General features: G+C 37.0%; 2 pseudogenes across 3 annotated transcripts; one reads left to right on the top strand and one right to left on the bottom strand.

The window, feature by feature from the left end:
- Positions 1–372: 372 nt before the first annotated feature.
- On the top strand, positions 373–3,151 carry LOC147929063 (CBL-interacting serine/threonine-protein kinase 15 pseudogene; annotated as a pseudogene). 2 transcript variants are annotated; one of them, XR_015578433.1, is made up of 2 exons: positions 373–743; positions 1,228–3,151. The product of XR_015578433.1 is annotated as a CBL-interacting serine/threonine-protein kinase 15 pseudogene, transcript variant X2 (transcript). The 2 variants fall into 2 exon arrangements; XR_015578432.1 differs by having other exon boundaries at positions 453–743; positions 1,205–3,151.
- Positions 3,152–4,187: 1,036 nt separating this feature from the next.
- LOC147929062 (CBL-interacting serine/threonine-protein kinase 14 pseudogene) lies at positions 4,188–6,403 on the bottom strand (annotated as a pseudogene). The gene is made up of 2 exons (XR_015578431.1): positions 6,352–6,403; positions 4,188–6,272 (listed from the first exon to the last, which is right to left on the bottom strand). The product of XR_015578431.1 is annotated as a CBL-interacting serine/threonine-protein kinase 14 pseudogene (transcript).
- Between the last annotated feature and the right edge of the window lie 9,458 nt (positions 6,404–15,861).

The raw sequence follows: 15,861 nt of genomic DNA, 5'->3' as shown, positions 1-15,861 counted from the left end.
AGAATCTTTCATCAAAATTACTAAAAGGTAAATAAATCTGTTTGACTCATTTGGTTCAAAAGTCATAAATATATTATACAACTTATATAGTATACTATATTAGTATGTGAGTCATGATGAAGTAAAGACGATTTGTAACCTTATTTGTTTATCTTATAAAAAAAAAAAAAAACATTTGTTAGGAAAGGAGATTATGTTGAAAACGATACTACAGTAAATGCATATCTCGTGAGCTGGCAAAATTAAAAACAAACAAAAAAAAAGTGTTTGGTGGCAAAAGGTAGCTAATGATGAAAGATAAGAAGAAGAAGAAGTGATAAGTTATAATATTAGCAGTAATTAAACGGAAAAACACACAATTAACCAACCAATAAGCAATTTGCAGACATCAAAAGATGACAAAAAAAAAACGGGTTAGTCCAAAAAGGAAAACAGGTTCCGACCAAAAAAAAAAAGGAAAACAGGTTGGCTCTTCTGTTTCGTTTTAATTAGAAAAAAAAATGAATTTTTACTAAGAATGGCATTTTCGCAAATCCTCCCTTAGTCTGCCAGCCAGCCAACTTGGGGGTTTTGTTCGGCTGCCTTGGTCCTACTATTGTTCTTGTAGTAGTATATATATAGAGAGAGAGGAGGAAGAGAGGGTTTCGTAATCGTCGTCTCTTTTTTCTATTGTCTCTCTCTCTCTCTCTCCCGCATACAACAAAACTTGTCCGCAGCCCCCGCTCGCTCTTATCAAATTTGAGGTAAATTCTTCTTCTACTTGGGAGATTTCGATGCTCTATCTATCGATCTATCTATTCTTGCTTTCTCCTCCTATTGGATCTATTATATTATTATCTCCTGACTCCCTCCGTGACGGAGAAAACCAAATCTGAAGTTAGAAAAAAAAAAAAAAAAAAAAAAGAGGTTGTTTTGTATCTCTGGATCTGTTTGTTTGTTTATATTCTCTCGTTCATAGATGTCCATCTCTCTACTCAATTAGATCATTTACTCTATCGGCTTTGCATCTCTCTGTTTAGGCGGGTATTAGAAGATTGCGACTTTCCTCTGTTTTTTTTTTTCATTCCCAATCCAACAAACCGTGTTGGGGGTTTGGTGGAATTATTGTTTTTTTTTTCTTTCTTTCTCATAAGTGTTTGAAAATTTCATTTGTTTGATTGCTCTCTCTCTCTCTCTCTCTCTCTCTCTATTATATTTTTTTCAGGAGGTTTGTTTTGTGTAATTAAGGAAGAGTGTGGCAAGCCAAATTACGGATCCAGGGAATGCAGAAACATGTATTTGAAAGCTGAACACAAGTGCTCTCCCACCATCTCTTACATCCCTTCTCCCTTTGGGCCCTTGTCCTCCTCGCTCCTCTTCCCTCATGACACCCGCTTCCTAAACCCTGGTTCCACCACCCTTCTCCCCTGGTTCCATCCCTCCTCCTCCTCTTCTCAGAATGCTAGAAAAAACGCCACTTGGAAGCATGATCTCTGCGAAGACGGTTGATCCTCCTCTTCTCGCCTCCTCCTCCTCCTGAGTCCTCCTGAGTTCATCATCGTACATTTTTTCTTTTTATGTTGTCAGCATTTTAGTATATTCTAGGGTTTTCTTTTTAAAAAAAATTAATATAGTCTACTAGCTAGTCTAGTCTGTGAGTGAGAGAGAGAGTCAATGGAGAAGAAAGGGTCTGTGCTGATGCTCCGTTACGAGGTGGGCAAGTTTCTTGGTCAGGGTACCTTTGCTAAGGTGTACCATGCCAGGCATTTGAAATCTGGTGATAGTGTTGCTATTAAGGTCATCGACAAAGAAAGAATCCTCAAAGTTGGTATGACCGAGCAGATTAAGCGTGAGATCTCTGTCATGCGTCTCCTTAGCCATCCTAACATCGTCGAGCTCCATGAAGTCATGGCCACTAAATCTAAAATCTACTTCGTCATGGACCACGTCAAGGGAGGTGAGCTCTTCAACAAAGTCTCTGCCGGGAAGCTGAGCGAAAACGTTGCAAGAAGCTACTTTCAACAACTTGTACGCGCTGTCAACTACTGTCACAGCCGTGGAGTATGCCACAGGGACTTGAAGCCCGAGAATCTCTTGTTGGACGAGGATGGGAGTCTTAAGGTCTCTGATTTTGGTCTCAGCGCTCTTGCCGACTCTAGAAGGCAGGATGGGTTGCTTCACACCACGTGCGGCACCCCTGCATATGTTGCACCTGAGGTGATAAGCAGGAAAGGCTATGATGGTTTCAAAGCCGATGTCTGGTCCTGTGGAGTCATACTGTTCGTCTTGCTCGCCGGTTATCTCCCGTTCCGTGATTCCAATCTGATGGAGCTGTACAAGAAGATTGGCAAAGCCGAGGTCAAGTTCCCAAACTGGTTTGCTCCTGGGGCAAAGAGATTGCTCAAGAGGATCTTGGATCCCAACTCCAACACCAGAGTATCAACTGAAGAGATAATGAAGAGCTCCTGGTTCCGGAAAGGCCTGCAGCAAGAGCAGAAGAAAGGATCGGTTGATGAAGATGACGTTGACGTTGACGTTGACGCAGAGGCAGAGGCAAACGCTAACGCAAGTGCAGAGAAGGAAAAGAAGCGGTGTATCAACCTGAACGCGTTTGAGATAATATCGCTGTCGACGGGGTTTGATCTCTCGGGGCTGTTCGAGGAGGGAGAGGAGAAGGAGGAGATGAGGTTTACAACGAACAGAGAGGCGTCTGAGATAACAGAGAAGCTGGTGGAGATAGGGAAGGAGCTCAAGATGAAAGTGAGGACCAAGGAACAAGGATGGAAGGTGAAGATGGCGGCTGAGGCTGCAGGGGTGGAAGCGGAGGTGTTTGAGATAGCGCCGAGCTTTCACATGGTGGTTTTGAAGAAGGGCGATGGAGAGACCGCGGAGTATAAGAGAGTCATGAAGGAGAGCATAAGGCCGGCTTTGATCGACATTGCATTGGCTTGGCACTGAAGAAGCATATAGTACTATTCTTTTTCTGTGTGTTCTTTTTAAATATTGTTGTTTTACCAAAAAGTGTTTGTCTAGTTTATGTATTTTTCTCTCGAGTCTCGTCTTTAAGACGTGGTGTTTCTTGTGTTCGAGGAGGCGTGTCTGTGTAATAATAATGATGAACTCATGACATATGTATGAGGAAGGACCAGTTAATTAAGTAGTTTTGAGATTATATGTGTATGCGGACTGAGGGAAAATAAATAAATAAATCTAAGACTTTCGTTTCGAATTATTTTCTTTGTAAAACAAAATGGAACATTTAAATTGCCACATTATTTGTTAAAGATCATGTGTTCATATATGGGTTGGAAAATGTGTTTGATGGTTGGATGATTCTGATTGGCCCGATTCGTAAAACAACGACCCGGAAGGAACAAGCTCAATGAATTTACGGCCTCCAATGAATCACGCTCGGCCCATAATCGGATGGATGGATACACCAACCATACTTTTATCAGTTGGTCAAATCAAAAATCATAGATGAGTGCAGCAGAGTCAATTTTCTAGGTGTCTTGCTTAATCCGGTTCCTACTATTCAGTGGGCCAACAAATTGGATTGAAAGAGAGAGAGATCCAAAGGAAACCACCACCCACTTTTTAAGTAAGAAGACTCTTGCCTTTGGGTGTTTCCTACTTTTCTACACAGCAGTTATGTTTTCTTTTTCTCATGTCGACATGTTAATTACATATAACACCCACAATTAAGTAGTTAATTAATCATAACTGCTAAAGTTGAATTATTGAATAATGGATTCAAAGTGGATACCCCCGGAAAAGAAATTATTGATGAGTGAATTATTGGTGTATACTATATGAACACCACATGTATGCGATAGGATTAATGTTAAAGTCCACCAGCTATAAATTAAAATAGTATTCACAAATGATGTGATGAGGACAGGCTCTCTACTTATCAAAAAAAAAAAAAAGGTGAAAATGTAGTTCATGGCTCAAATATGCACAGTTGGCTTTCACCTATTGACGTCCTTGTACTTGCAATCTCACAGCAGTTACCAGTTTTCAAAACTAACTTTTTATTCAAAAGGTGAATGTGTATGTATAAAAAAATGAGTGGTGGATATAAAATAGCAAATCAAAAAGCAATAAGTAAGAGTGTCTTATACACATAGCATACTTGACATCCGCGGTACGTTAGATCAGTGAAGGTTTTGTTGTTTGATCATCCATGGATGGGCAATGTACTCCAATGAGATCATTTTTATCTGTTTTTTTCCATTGATGTAAAATATAATAGTGATTACATAAGAAGAAAACATACTTATTACCAAATTATCCTTAAAAATAAGGATTTCATGGCTGAAATTATGTCAGAGATATATAATATACTCCGGGCAAAAAAAGAAAACAATTACAGATAGCCCGGGATATTATTTTACTTTTTTTTTTTTTTTTTTTTTTTAAGTTGGGTAATAATTTTTTTTTTTCTTATGAATGATAGATACTGCTGGTTCCTACTAGACTAACCGGCGTCGTATTTACTTGAGATGCCGATGGTTCTTGTGGTTGGTGGTGGTGCATAATGGCGAGGAAGAAAGGCTTGATCGAATCTGTCCACAAATCGCGTCCAGATGCAGCAGTAGTGGTGGCTCTTTGCCTCTTCCTCACCTCGACCATGACAAGCTCGTCCGTTAGCTGCTTTATCTCAACCACCATTGCGAAATTACCATTTTGCCCTTCTATTTTCATCCCCCACGCCTCCTTTTTCGCAACCTCCAGGCTCTCCGCCCCCGCGATCTCCTCCTCCAGCTTCGCCACCACCCTCTCCGCCGTCCACGCCGACACGAACCTCTCAACTCGGTCGTACTTTCTGGCGTCGCCGAACAGACCGGAGAGGTTGAACCCCGGGGATCCGGCGATGATGTCGAAGGCGTTCATCCGCCTATCGATCTCGTCGGCGGGGAGTTTCATATCGGAGTCCTCGAGGTGGAATTTGGACATCCGGTCGTCGTACCCGTGTTTGAACCAGGGATCGTGGATGATCTCCTCGATCGTGATCCTGGTATGCGGGTTGGTGTCAAGCAGCCGGGTGAGGAGGCGGCGGAGATCCGGGGAGGTCCACTTGGGGATGCGGAACTCTCCCTTGTAGATCTTCCGGTACATGACCATGAGATTGTGGTCGTTGAAAGGGAGATACCCCGCGTTGAGGACGAAGAGTATGATCCCGCACGACCAGACGTCGATCTTAGCGCCGTCGTAGCCTTTCTTGGCGAGAACCTCGGGGGCAACGTAAGCCGGGGTACCGCAGAGGGTGTGGAGGAGGCCGTCGGGGCGGATCTGATCGGCGAGAGCGCTGAGGCCGAAATCGGAGATCTTGAGATCGAGCTTGTCGTCGAGGAGGAGATTCTCGGGTTTGAGATCGCGGTGAAAGACGCCGCGGGAATGGCAGTAGCCGACGGCGGAGATGAGCTGCTGGAAATAGCGGCGGCTAAGATCCTCGCAGAACCTGCCCTTGGAGACCTTGGCGAAGAGCTCGCCGCCCTTGGCGAATTCCATGACGAAGAAGATCTTGGATTTGGTGGCGAGGACCTCCAAGAGGCGCACGATACAAGGGTGGCGAAGGCGGTGCATGATAGCGATCTCCCTCTTGATGTTAGCTGGGTTGAGTCCTCCTTTCTGCAGCCGCTGCTTGCTCACCACTTTGATCGCAACGCTCTGGCCCGTCCCTGTGTTCCTCCCGTGGTACACTTTCGCGAACGCCCCGCATCCCACCAGTTTCCCTACCTCGTACTTTCCCAACAGCAATCCACCGCGCCGGTTCTCCGCCGTAAATTCCACCTCCGTCACCGTCGTCGTCTCACGATCTTCCATTTTTTTCTTCTTCTTTTAATTCCGGTACCCACAAACTGAATTCTGTATTATAACCATTGCCGAAGGAATTTTAATCTAACAACAACAACAATACACAGGGTAGAAGAAGATATTATTAAGGAAATACTACAACTTTAGTCTTTAGAGAGAGTGTGTATTGATATTATTAATAGAGAAGCTAAAAAGATTTGAACAAAAATATATATATTAGGGAGGGAGAGGGGATCTCAGTTAGTTAGGTCTTTGAAAAGGCCTGTGGGAGGGGAGAAAACAAAAAGAGACAGACAGATAGAGAGACAAATTTGGGATTTGGATAAGTAAGAGATAAGTCAAGCTCTGTATCGAGTTGTTACATAACATATATATTGCTCTATCTTGAGGTAGGAGATGAGGGTCTTTCTGTAACTTCCTCAGATTCTTCTTCTTCTTCTTTTTTTGGTACAAGACGAAACGTGAGAGATTTTCTGTTAATATAAAAAAATATTAGGACAATAAATATGTATAAAAAAAAGGAAAGAAGAGGACAGTAAGTTGAATTACAACCATACAGGTGTCCTCGTCGGTGTTGTCTTTGCGTGATTTGGTGGTATCTCCCACTGTTTAGGCCTTTTGAAATATATATATAGTAATATTCTTCACATATATACGTCATAGACTAGTACTAGTATATTCGTATCTTCAGCTATTGTTATAAAATTACAATGACTAATTCTTATACAGATAGAGATGATCAAAGAGGATGGTTAAAACGAGATTCATTCTGATTCTGATTTGATACTCGTACACCCCCGCTTAGGAGTGTTCGACGACTACACTTTCTTCCAACAAATACCAATTGTACACTGCTTAGTTGGGTTAATGAACAAAAATATATTCTACATTCGTTTATATCGAGCTCAATTTACTGTCTATACAGTTTTGTTCGTTTTTTTTACTCTACTCTACTCAACTATAACTATAAGTTTCGGAAACACTTTACTCGTTTATATAAATCCTCGAATTAATGTTACTCCAAATCTTGCGTTAACCCTTTAAAATTTCTTTCATTTTTTTTTATTACAATTCTTAAGCTATTTTATTTCTTGCTCAATTGTGTAATTTCTTACAGTTGTTTCTTTCAATATTTGGAGAAATAAATTTTTCTTCTTTTGGAATAACTAATTTCTACTTTTGGAAAACATATGCAAATACTAATTAGAAAATACAGTTGTTTATTTCTATACTTGTTTGAAAATGTCTTGATTGTTATGGGGAAATTAATCTATATTTTTGTATATATATATTTTGATGCTTTTGAAGAATAAGAAGAAATTTTTTTTTGTGTTTAAACTTCAACTAGATTAAGACCCGTGCTAGAGCACAGATTGAAATTCCTTTTATTTATATTATAATTTTAAAATAAAATATAATTTATATGACGGTTTAAAAATTGTAAATTGAAAAACTATTGTAATTTTTTGTTTTTGGTATGAATATGAAAGATGTATTTCGGTGAATGAAGATTTGAATTATTTATATTAAAAACTTGGAAGGATGTTAGGTAAGAATTTTTTTTCAACTGCATAATAAAATCTTGAAAATCATGATTAATTGTGATTAATTGCCAAAATTTTATTTCTTTTTACGCCTAACAGTATATGGTGTAACAATATATAAAATAATCAAATTTTTTTTTTTTGAAAATTGTATAAATCATTGGAATATTTTTTTAAGAAGATTTTTTGGGATATTCTTAATTGTATTCATATAGCCCACAAATTGACCAATTAATCTATTTTTTTTTTGTAACCAACCTATATTTAATCTATAACCTATTTTGTAACCAACTTACAAAAATTATATAGTCTACAAAAAAAATGGTGTACTTACATTTTATTATATAGGGGATTGATTAAGTACTTTCAATATATGTTTCACATTATAAACAATGCCTATGAAAATAATTTTGCTTCATATAATATATATATATATATATATATATCTTATTGACAAATAGAATCAAAATGGTTACTATAAATTTTACTTTAATTACTTGGAAAGTCAGCATAATTTTTTTTTTTTTTAAATTAGATATTTGAATTGGTTCCCCTGTCTCAATTGATCACTGTATAGTGTAATACAAACCACTTTTGGTCAATTGATCAAGTTCAATATTTGACATATATAAATTGAATCATCTCAATTGCATTGTCCAACAAGAGATCAATGATCTTTACAGTGGCCGTAAAAATAAGGATTAAGACCATCTCCAGATGGTCGCATGTTTGCTTATTGTCAACTAGAAACCTTGCGTTTGCTAGATTGCTGGCCCAGATTATACGTCTGCGAGCCCACTTTCCAGATTTTCCACTTAAGACTATAAGTCTAGACAATGCTGGTGAATTTACATCCCAAGCGTTTAATGAATATTGTATGTCCATGGGGGTGAGTGTGGAACATCCCGTGGCACATATCCATAGATTAGCAGAATCCTTCATTAAACGTATTCAATTGGTTGCTCGGCCATTGCTTATGAGGTTAAAGCTTCCTGTGTCGGCTTGGGGACACGCAGTATTACATGCAGCTGAGCTTACACGCATCAGGCCATCTAGTGAACATAAGTATTCACCATCCCAATTACTAACGGGTCATGAGCCAGACATATCCCATCTCAAAACTTTCGGGTGTGTCGTCTATGTACCAATTGCTCCACCACAGAGAACTAAGATGGGACCTCAAAGGAGGATGGGAATATATGTTGGATATGATTCTCCCACCATTATTAAGTATCTTGAGCCAATTACGGGTGATTTATTTAAGGCCAGATACGCGGATTGTCACTTTGTTGAATCCGAACTTCCTATGTTAGGTGGAGAGAATAACAAGCTGGTCAAGGAAATATCATGGAATCAAACATCCTTAAATTGGCAAGATCCTCAGACTCTAGCATGTGAGGCAGAGGTCCAAAAGATTATACATTTGCAAAAGTTATCTATTCAATTGCCAGATTCCTTTGCTGACCCAAAGAGAGTAACAAAATCGTACATACCAGCTTGTAATGCACCAGTACGTATTGATGTTCAGAAGGAACACAATAATCAAGTTGCTACAGAGTCTAAGGCCCGTTTGAAACGTGGTAGACCATTAGGTTCCAAAGATAAGAACCCTCAAAAATCTAAGAGAAGTGCAAATCAAACGGAGGTTAAGGAAATTACAGACATGGCTGCGCAAATCCTAAGGTACAGAATGAGGTTTGGGATGCTGAACCTCAAGGACCTGAAGGTATTGATAATAATCAGATCTCAATCAATTATATCATGTCTGGAATACAATAGAACCGTAAAGATGTCGACATCGATGATGTATTTGCTTATAAGGTAGCACTTGAAATAAATGAGGATCATGAACCCACGTCTATATTAGAGTACACTCAAAGTAAAGATTGGCTGAAATGGAAAGAAGCCATTGACGTGGAGTTAAACTCTTTAAAGCAGAGGAATGTGTTTGGTCCGATCTTAAGGACACCATTCGATATAAAGCCAGTAGGACATAAGTGGGTCTTTGTAAGGAAGAGAAATGAGAGTAATGAAATCGTGAAATATAAGGCACGACTTGTAGCACAAGGATTCTCTCAAAGACCAGGAATATATTATGAGGAGACATACTCCCTTGTGATGGATGCAACGACTTTTAGATATTTGCTAAGTCTGGCTATAAGAGAAAAACTGGATTTGCGGTTAATGGATGTTGTAACCGCATATTTATATGGTCCACTGGAAAATGAGATTTATATGAGATTACCAGAGGGTATTGAGCTCAAAGATAAGAGTGGTTCTCGAGAACAATACTTTATAAGGCTAGACAAATCCCTTTATGGACTGAAACAAAGTGGTCGAATGTGGTATAGTAGACTAAGTGAGTACCTAGCCAATATCAGTCCATGTATTTTTATAAAGAAGTTTGCAAACAAAGGGTTTGTAATCATAGCAGTATGTGGATGATTTAAACATCCTTGGAACCTCTGGTGAAATTGCCCAAACAGTCGAATATCTAAAGTAAGAATTCGAAATGAAAGACCTAGGCTAGACTAAATTCTGTTTGGGATTGCAGCTTGAGTACATAAATGATGGAATCCTTGTGCATCAAATGGCATATACTGAAAAGGTACTCAAGAGGTTTAATATGGACCAAGCTCACCCATTGACTAGCCCAATGGTTGTAAGGAGCCTTGATTTGGATAAAGATCCATTCGGTCCAAAGAAGGACGATGAAGAAGTTCTCGGTCCTGAAGTGTCATACCTCAGTGCTATAGGAGCGTTAATGTTCTTGGCTAGCCACACTAGACCAGACATATGTTTTGTTGTGAACCTCCTAGCTAGATTTAGCTCTCGTCCAATCCAAAGGCACTGGAACGGTATTAAACATGTGTTGTGTTACCTACAAGGAACGACAGATTTGGGTTTATTTTATACTAACCATAACAAAGAAGGTTTAGTTGGTTTTGCTGATGCAGGTTATCTATCTGATCCACATAATTCAAAGTCTCAAACCGGCTATTTGTTTACACACGGTGGTACCGCGATTTCGTGGCGTTCTATGACGCAAAGCATTGTGGCCACTTCATCTAATCACGCGGAGATTCTAGCAATTCATGAAGCCAGCCGTGAATGTGTTTGGTTGAGATCGATGATTCAACATATCAGGACAGATTGTGGCATGACCGACGATAAGGAAACAACGGTTATATACGTGGACAATACGGCTTGCATCGCACAGCTCAAGGAAGGATATATTAAGGGAGATCGGACGAAACACATTTTACCTAAGTTCTTCTTCACACATGAACTACAAAAGGCCGGAGAAGTTCAAGTGGTACAAGTTCAATCCTGCGACAACTCAGCCGATCTCTTCACTAAGTCATTGCCGACATCAACATTCAAGAAGCTCATGCACCATATTGGGATGCGAAGACTTAAGGACTTCTAGGGATGCTTGGAATAGGGGGAGTAATGCATGTTGTACTCTTTTTCCTTCACCATGGTTTTGTCCCAATGGGTTTTTCTGGTAACGTTTTAATGAGGCAGCACTCCCAAGCGCATTACAGAGATCCTTCCTAGCATCGACACGGTTATGTCATCCAAAGGGAGTGTTGTAAAACATTTGGAGTGGATTTCAATAACCGGTCCATACACGGTCCATACACGGCCCATGTACGTCCAAGACAATAAGGCCCATCGGCCACCTCTTTTGTACTTAGTCGGTTTAGTCTTAATATATTAAAACCTTGTTCTTCACTATATATATGTATGACTATCGAACCTAATGAATAATAAGATAAGAGAAAATCTCCTTCGATTTATCTATTTTACTAGAAGATAAAATTTGTTGTGTCAATTTATCAGAAAATCTACCACGTGACCTACACCTACCCACCGCGCACATACACAGTGTAGAACAAAATATACATCAATCTCATATTTTTGTTTGTTTTTTTCTTTTGTATTTTATCCAGACACAAAAATAAAATAAAAAAAGTTAAAAGATTAGATAATTGTTCGTACGTTATTATTTTCGCTGTCACGCTGTACGTTTTGACCTGATGCTACGTACTTCACCGAAGCTTCTTTTCAGAAGAATTAAGAAGAGAGAAGCTCGTTAAAATAATAATACATACTCCAGTAATGAAATCAAAGGTTGGCTCATCACTTGTATATAAAAATGGAACAAATATAACTAACTGACTGCCCCCTTTTTCTTCGTTGGTTCGAAAGGTTGTTCCAATGAAATATCTACCCATGAGTAATTGAATACATTTATTATTTCGCCGCTATATGACCAAAAAACTTTGTATCCCATTTTTACGACGACGCAAGTTAACGATATATTTTCTACATATGAATTACATGAATGATATAAAATACTCAACATAGACGTACAACCTCTCTTGCTGAGTCTGGAAATTGATTATAAATGGTGAAAACAAAGAAAAGACTTGTAGCATATACATGGTGTACTGCTGTCTATAGGGATGACTGATATCAGAACTATGGAACTCATGAATTACAAATGGAATATATATGAGGTCCAATATATTATAATGACTTTGTAATCTGTTATATATAAAATGGTTATTAAACACGTAATTCAAGAGAATATAAGGCTGCCGGAAGAAAAAAAATAATAAATGTCTTTCGTGTAGGAGAAAGAAACGTACGATAACATATTAGGTATCTCCCGTAAGCATTATATTGTCTTACGTTTAAAAAAATGTTCTGACTTCTGACGACCTTTATAAAATTAGATTAATCCAACATCTAATTATAGTATTTGTCCGTCCTCGATAATGTATTCATATTGTAAAAAAAACCCAGAAGAATCCTTAATTAATATTTGTTCAAGTTTATTTCTGGTAATTAAGAGAGATTTACATAAACCATTTACCACACTTACCATCCTTTTGTTTCACGAAGATCAATTATACAAACACTTAACCTACGAAACACATCTCGATTGTTTTGACATCTTTCTTAATATATAGAGACACACATCACACATGCATGATTTTAAATAGTAGTATATTATTAGGAGCGAGTATTAAAAAGAAAAAAAGTATGATTAGTTCCCCTTTGTCCTCTTACCGAATATTAGCTTCTTTTTTTAGTGTAAAATATTCTTACGACTAATGTTTAACGTTATATAATATCTTACGGCAAAATTTATTATTGATCTGAAGTGGTTATAATATCGCATTTGAAGAAAACTCGTGAAATAGAATATTACAGAATAAGAACTATGCTGATACGTCACGTAATAGACAAATTTGGTCTAATAACGCGAGAAATTTGTTTCAAAGTAATATGCAGCTTTATGTTGTACAAAAAAAATGTTGACAATGAAAAATGTTGTTCCAAAAAAAAAAGAAAGTACTACAGCTTTCTGCCCACAAAAAAAAAAGAAAAAAAAGAAGTAAAATGCAGCTAATTAATATTCTGACAAGGACAAAACTTAAAGAAGTAATAGAACAAATTCGGGTGATCACATCAACGGTTCTAACTTTATTGCTAGGCAAGTTAATATCCAACCATTTGCAAATATCAACCACATACTTCTTTTTTTTTTTTTTGTCAAACATCAACCACATACTTCTATAAACTAATTTGGATGATAATATGGTAATGATACGAATACAAATCAGTAGACGACAAAAAGCTTTAGAATTGATATCTACAAACGGATTAAACCATCTTTGTTTACAAAAATATGTTAAAAATAATATAAATTAAAGTCACAGTTTAAATAATATGAAAAAAAAAAGATTACATAGATTTTTATCAGACAAACAAATACAACCAAAAATATTACTATTGGGGTGTTTAAAGAGAATGATATAACCGAATAAGTAAACACAATGCTTTAAGCTACCAATTAAATTATAGTGGTTTTCTGTTCGTCTTAGATCAGGTTGGTTTGGTGAATCAAATGCAATATCCAAATGTTTATTATTGTTCGTTTAGTAACAATTAAGAACTCATCTAGATACAATATCTGAATACATTTTAAAAACTCATCCAAAAAAACTGAATTTCTGGATGAGATTTTTTAGAGAGTTTGGATGAAGTAAACTTATCCATAATTTATAAAAGTCAAAAATACCCCTATTTTAATTAAATAATTACAAAATATCTTTTTCTCAATTCTAATATACATACAACTCTAAAATTCTAATTCTTCACCCACCAACATGCAAAATCTCATTTTTCTCTAAAACCGCAAATCTCGTTTTCTTGCCAAAACCGCAAAATTTCGCTTTTCCCGTCAAACCGCAAAATCTTGTTTTCCTACCAAAAAACACAAAAACATGAAAACTCGTTTTCCCGCCAAAACCAAAAAATTACGTTTTCCCGTCAAAACCGCATAGTTACGTTTCCCGTCAAAACCGCAAAAATAACGTTTTCACGCCAAAAACGCAAAATTATGTTTTCTCGTCAAAACCACAAAGTTATGTTTCCCGCCAAACTCGCGAAATCTCGGTTTCCCGCCAAAACCGCAAAATCTCGTTTTCCCGCCAAAACCGCATAATCTCGTTTCCCACCAAAACCGCAAAATCTTTTTTTCCGCCAAAACCGCAAAATTATGTTTTCCCGCCAAAATCTCGTTTTCCGCCAAAACCGCAAAATTATGTTTTCCCGCCAAAATCGCAAAATCTTGTTTTTCTGCCAAAACCACAAAATCTATTTTTCTGCCAAAACCGCAAAATTACGTTTTTCGGCAAAATAATGCAAAGTTTTATTTTCTCGCCAAACTCGCAAAATCTTGTTTTCCAGCCAAAACTGTAAAATTTTGTTTTTCTACCAAAAACACAAAATCTCATTTTTAAATATGTATTTAATATATATGAAAATAAGCAAAAAAAACATAAGTAAATTTAAATCACTAAAACATATTCAACATAAAATAAAGAGCTTTTTGGTATTTTACATATATTGTATCCAGATACAGATATTAAATTACAAAACAAACATAATTGAATCGAGATACAATTTATAGATACATAAACCAATAACACAAACGAACATCATCTAGATTTTGCGCCTAGATACTGCGTCTTGATACTGTATCTAGATATTTTGTTTAGTTCACCTAAGGAACATCGCCTTAATATTATGACAGTATCATCTTTGTTTGACTATCATTCTTATATATAGAAAACTCTTAAAAGGTGGTTCCGTGGTTGCGATTCATTTTTTCCCAGGACAATCCCTCTGAACATCCCCAACACCAGAAAATTACATCTTTGTGAGGAGAACCATCTTCTGAGTCGCGTTATTAATGGAAATTGATAAATTAGTACATAAAATTACGCCAACAGTTTATATAAATCGGTTTGTTTCTCCATGTGATATGTTTTTGTAATACTAGGAGATAAGATGATGGAGTCGACTACATCGAAGGTCCAAAAGGGGGAGCCCGCACAATTAAAGCAGTATCCCTTGGGCACTGCAACATGTTTTGGTTGGTTTCTCCATATAGAGTATTCCCCACGACCATTCCTTGCTAGCTTAGCTAGTAGTATTTCTATTCATTTAATTGTGTCATTTAAATGTGTGCCATATAAATTGATATTGCGTCCACATTCAAGTGTAAGAAATAATAGTATTAGTATAAAAAACTAAATAAAATAGCTGAATAATGGTTTGCTTATGATCTCATATGTTTGGTCTGACGATATCCTGATGTTGATAACTCTTCAATATTTCAGATTCTCATAAATTAATTTCAAACATATATTTTACATTTTATACATACATACATACATACATATATACATACACAGGTTGAAATAATTGTTATGGACTTTAAAAATTAATATTATTGTTGAGTATGTGGAGTGAGTCAGCATAAGTCGGGATAATTTTGTCTTCTTGCTTACAAATAATTAAGCGGTGATATTAATTCAAACTAATAATTAATTAAACGGTGATGTCCATATTTAACTAATGAAATGTCTGTATAGTTTAAGAGCCATCATATATAATTGATGACAAGGGTGAAGAAGGCTCACGCACTGATTGATCGTGAGATTGCTTATTATTGACCTATAAATAAAATAATAAATAAGTGTAATTAGAAATATCAATACGGAATGAAGTCCCCACCCCACATATAGGGTGATGTGAGTATGAATTGCAATATATAATGGTAAAGAAAATAGTCGAAGTTAAAGCTCTGCAACAACCCATAAATGAAAATAATAAAACAAACAACACAGAATAATACTACTATATAGTTTATGAAAATCCCAGCAGGAGAAAAAATCTTGGTTATGAAATTTAAACACTCCACAGCCAATAAATTTGCAAGTAGTTCAAACGGTTCAAAGATGTTGGTTTTGGATTAGGCCTACAAAATTCATTATTGTTGATCCAGCACTACAAAATTCAGTAATCTATGTTACCACAAGACCATATCTCACGAAAAGCCCAATAAATGCTTGTTTAGCAGTTCATCTGATTATTACAGTAAATGGCCCAAATGATTTGGTCTTGTATATTAGGCCTTCGGACGGATATATTA

Source organism: Camelina sativa, chromosome 13, assembly GCF_030686135.1.
Source record: "Camelina sativa cultivar CO46 ecotype springtype chromosome 13, ASM3068613v1".
Classification (NCBI taxonomy): domain Eukaryota; kingdom Viridiplantae; phylum Streptophyta; class Magnoliopsida; order Brassicales; family Brassicaceae; genus Camelina; species Camelina sativa.
The sequence above is the reverse complement of the archived record's forward strand: the minus strand, read 5'-3'. Positions and strand labels throughout refer to the sequence as shown.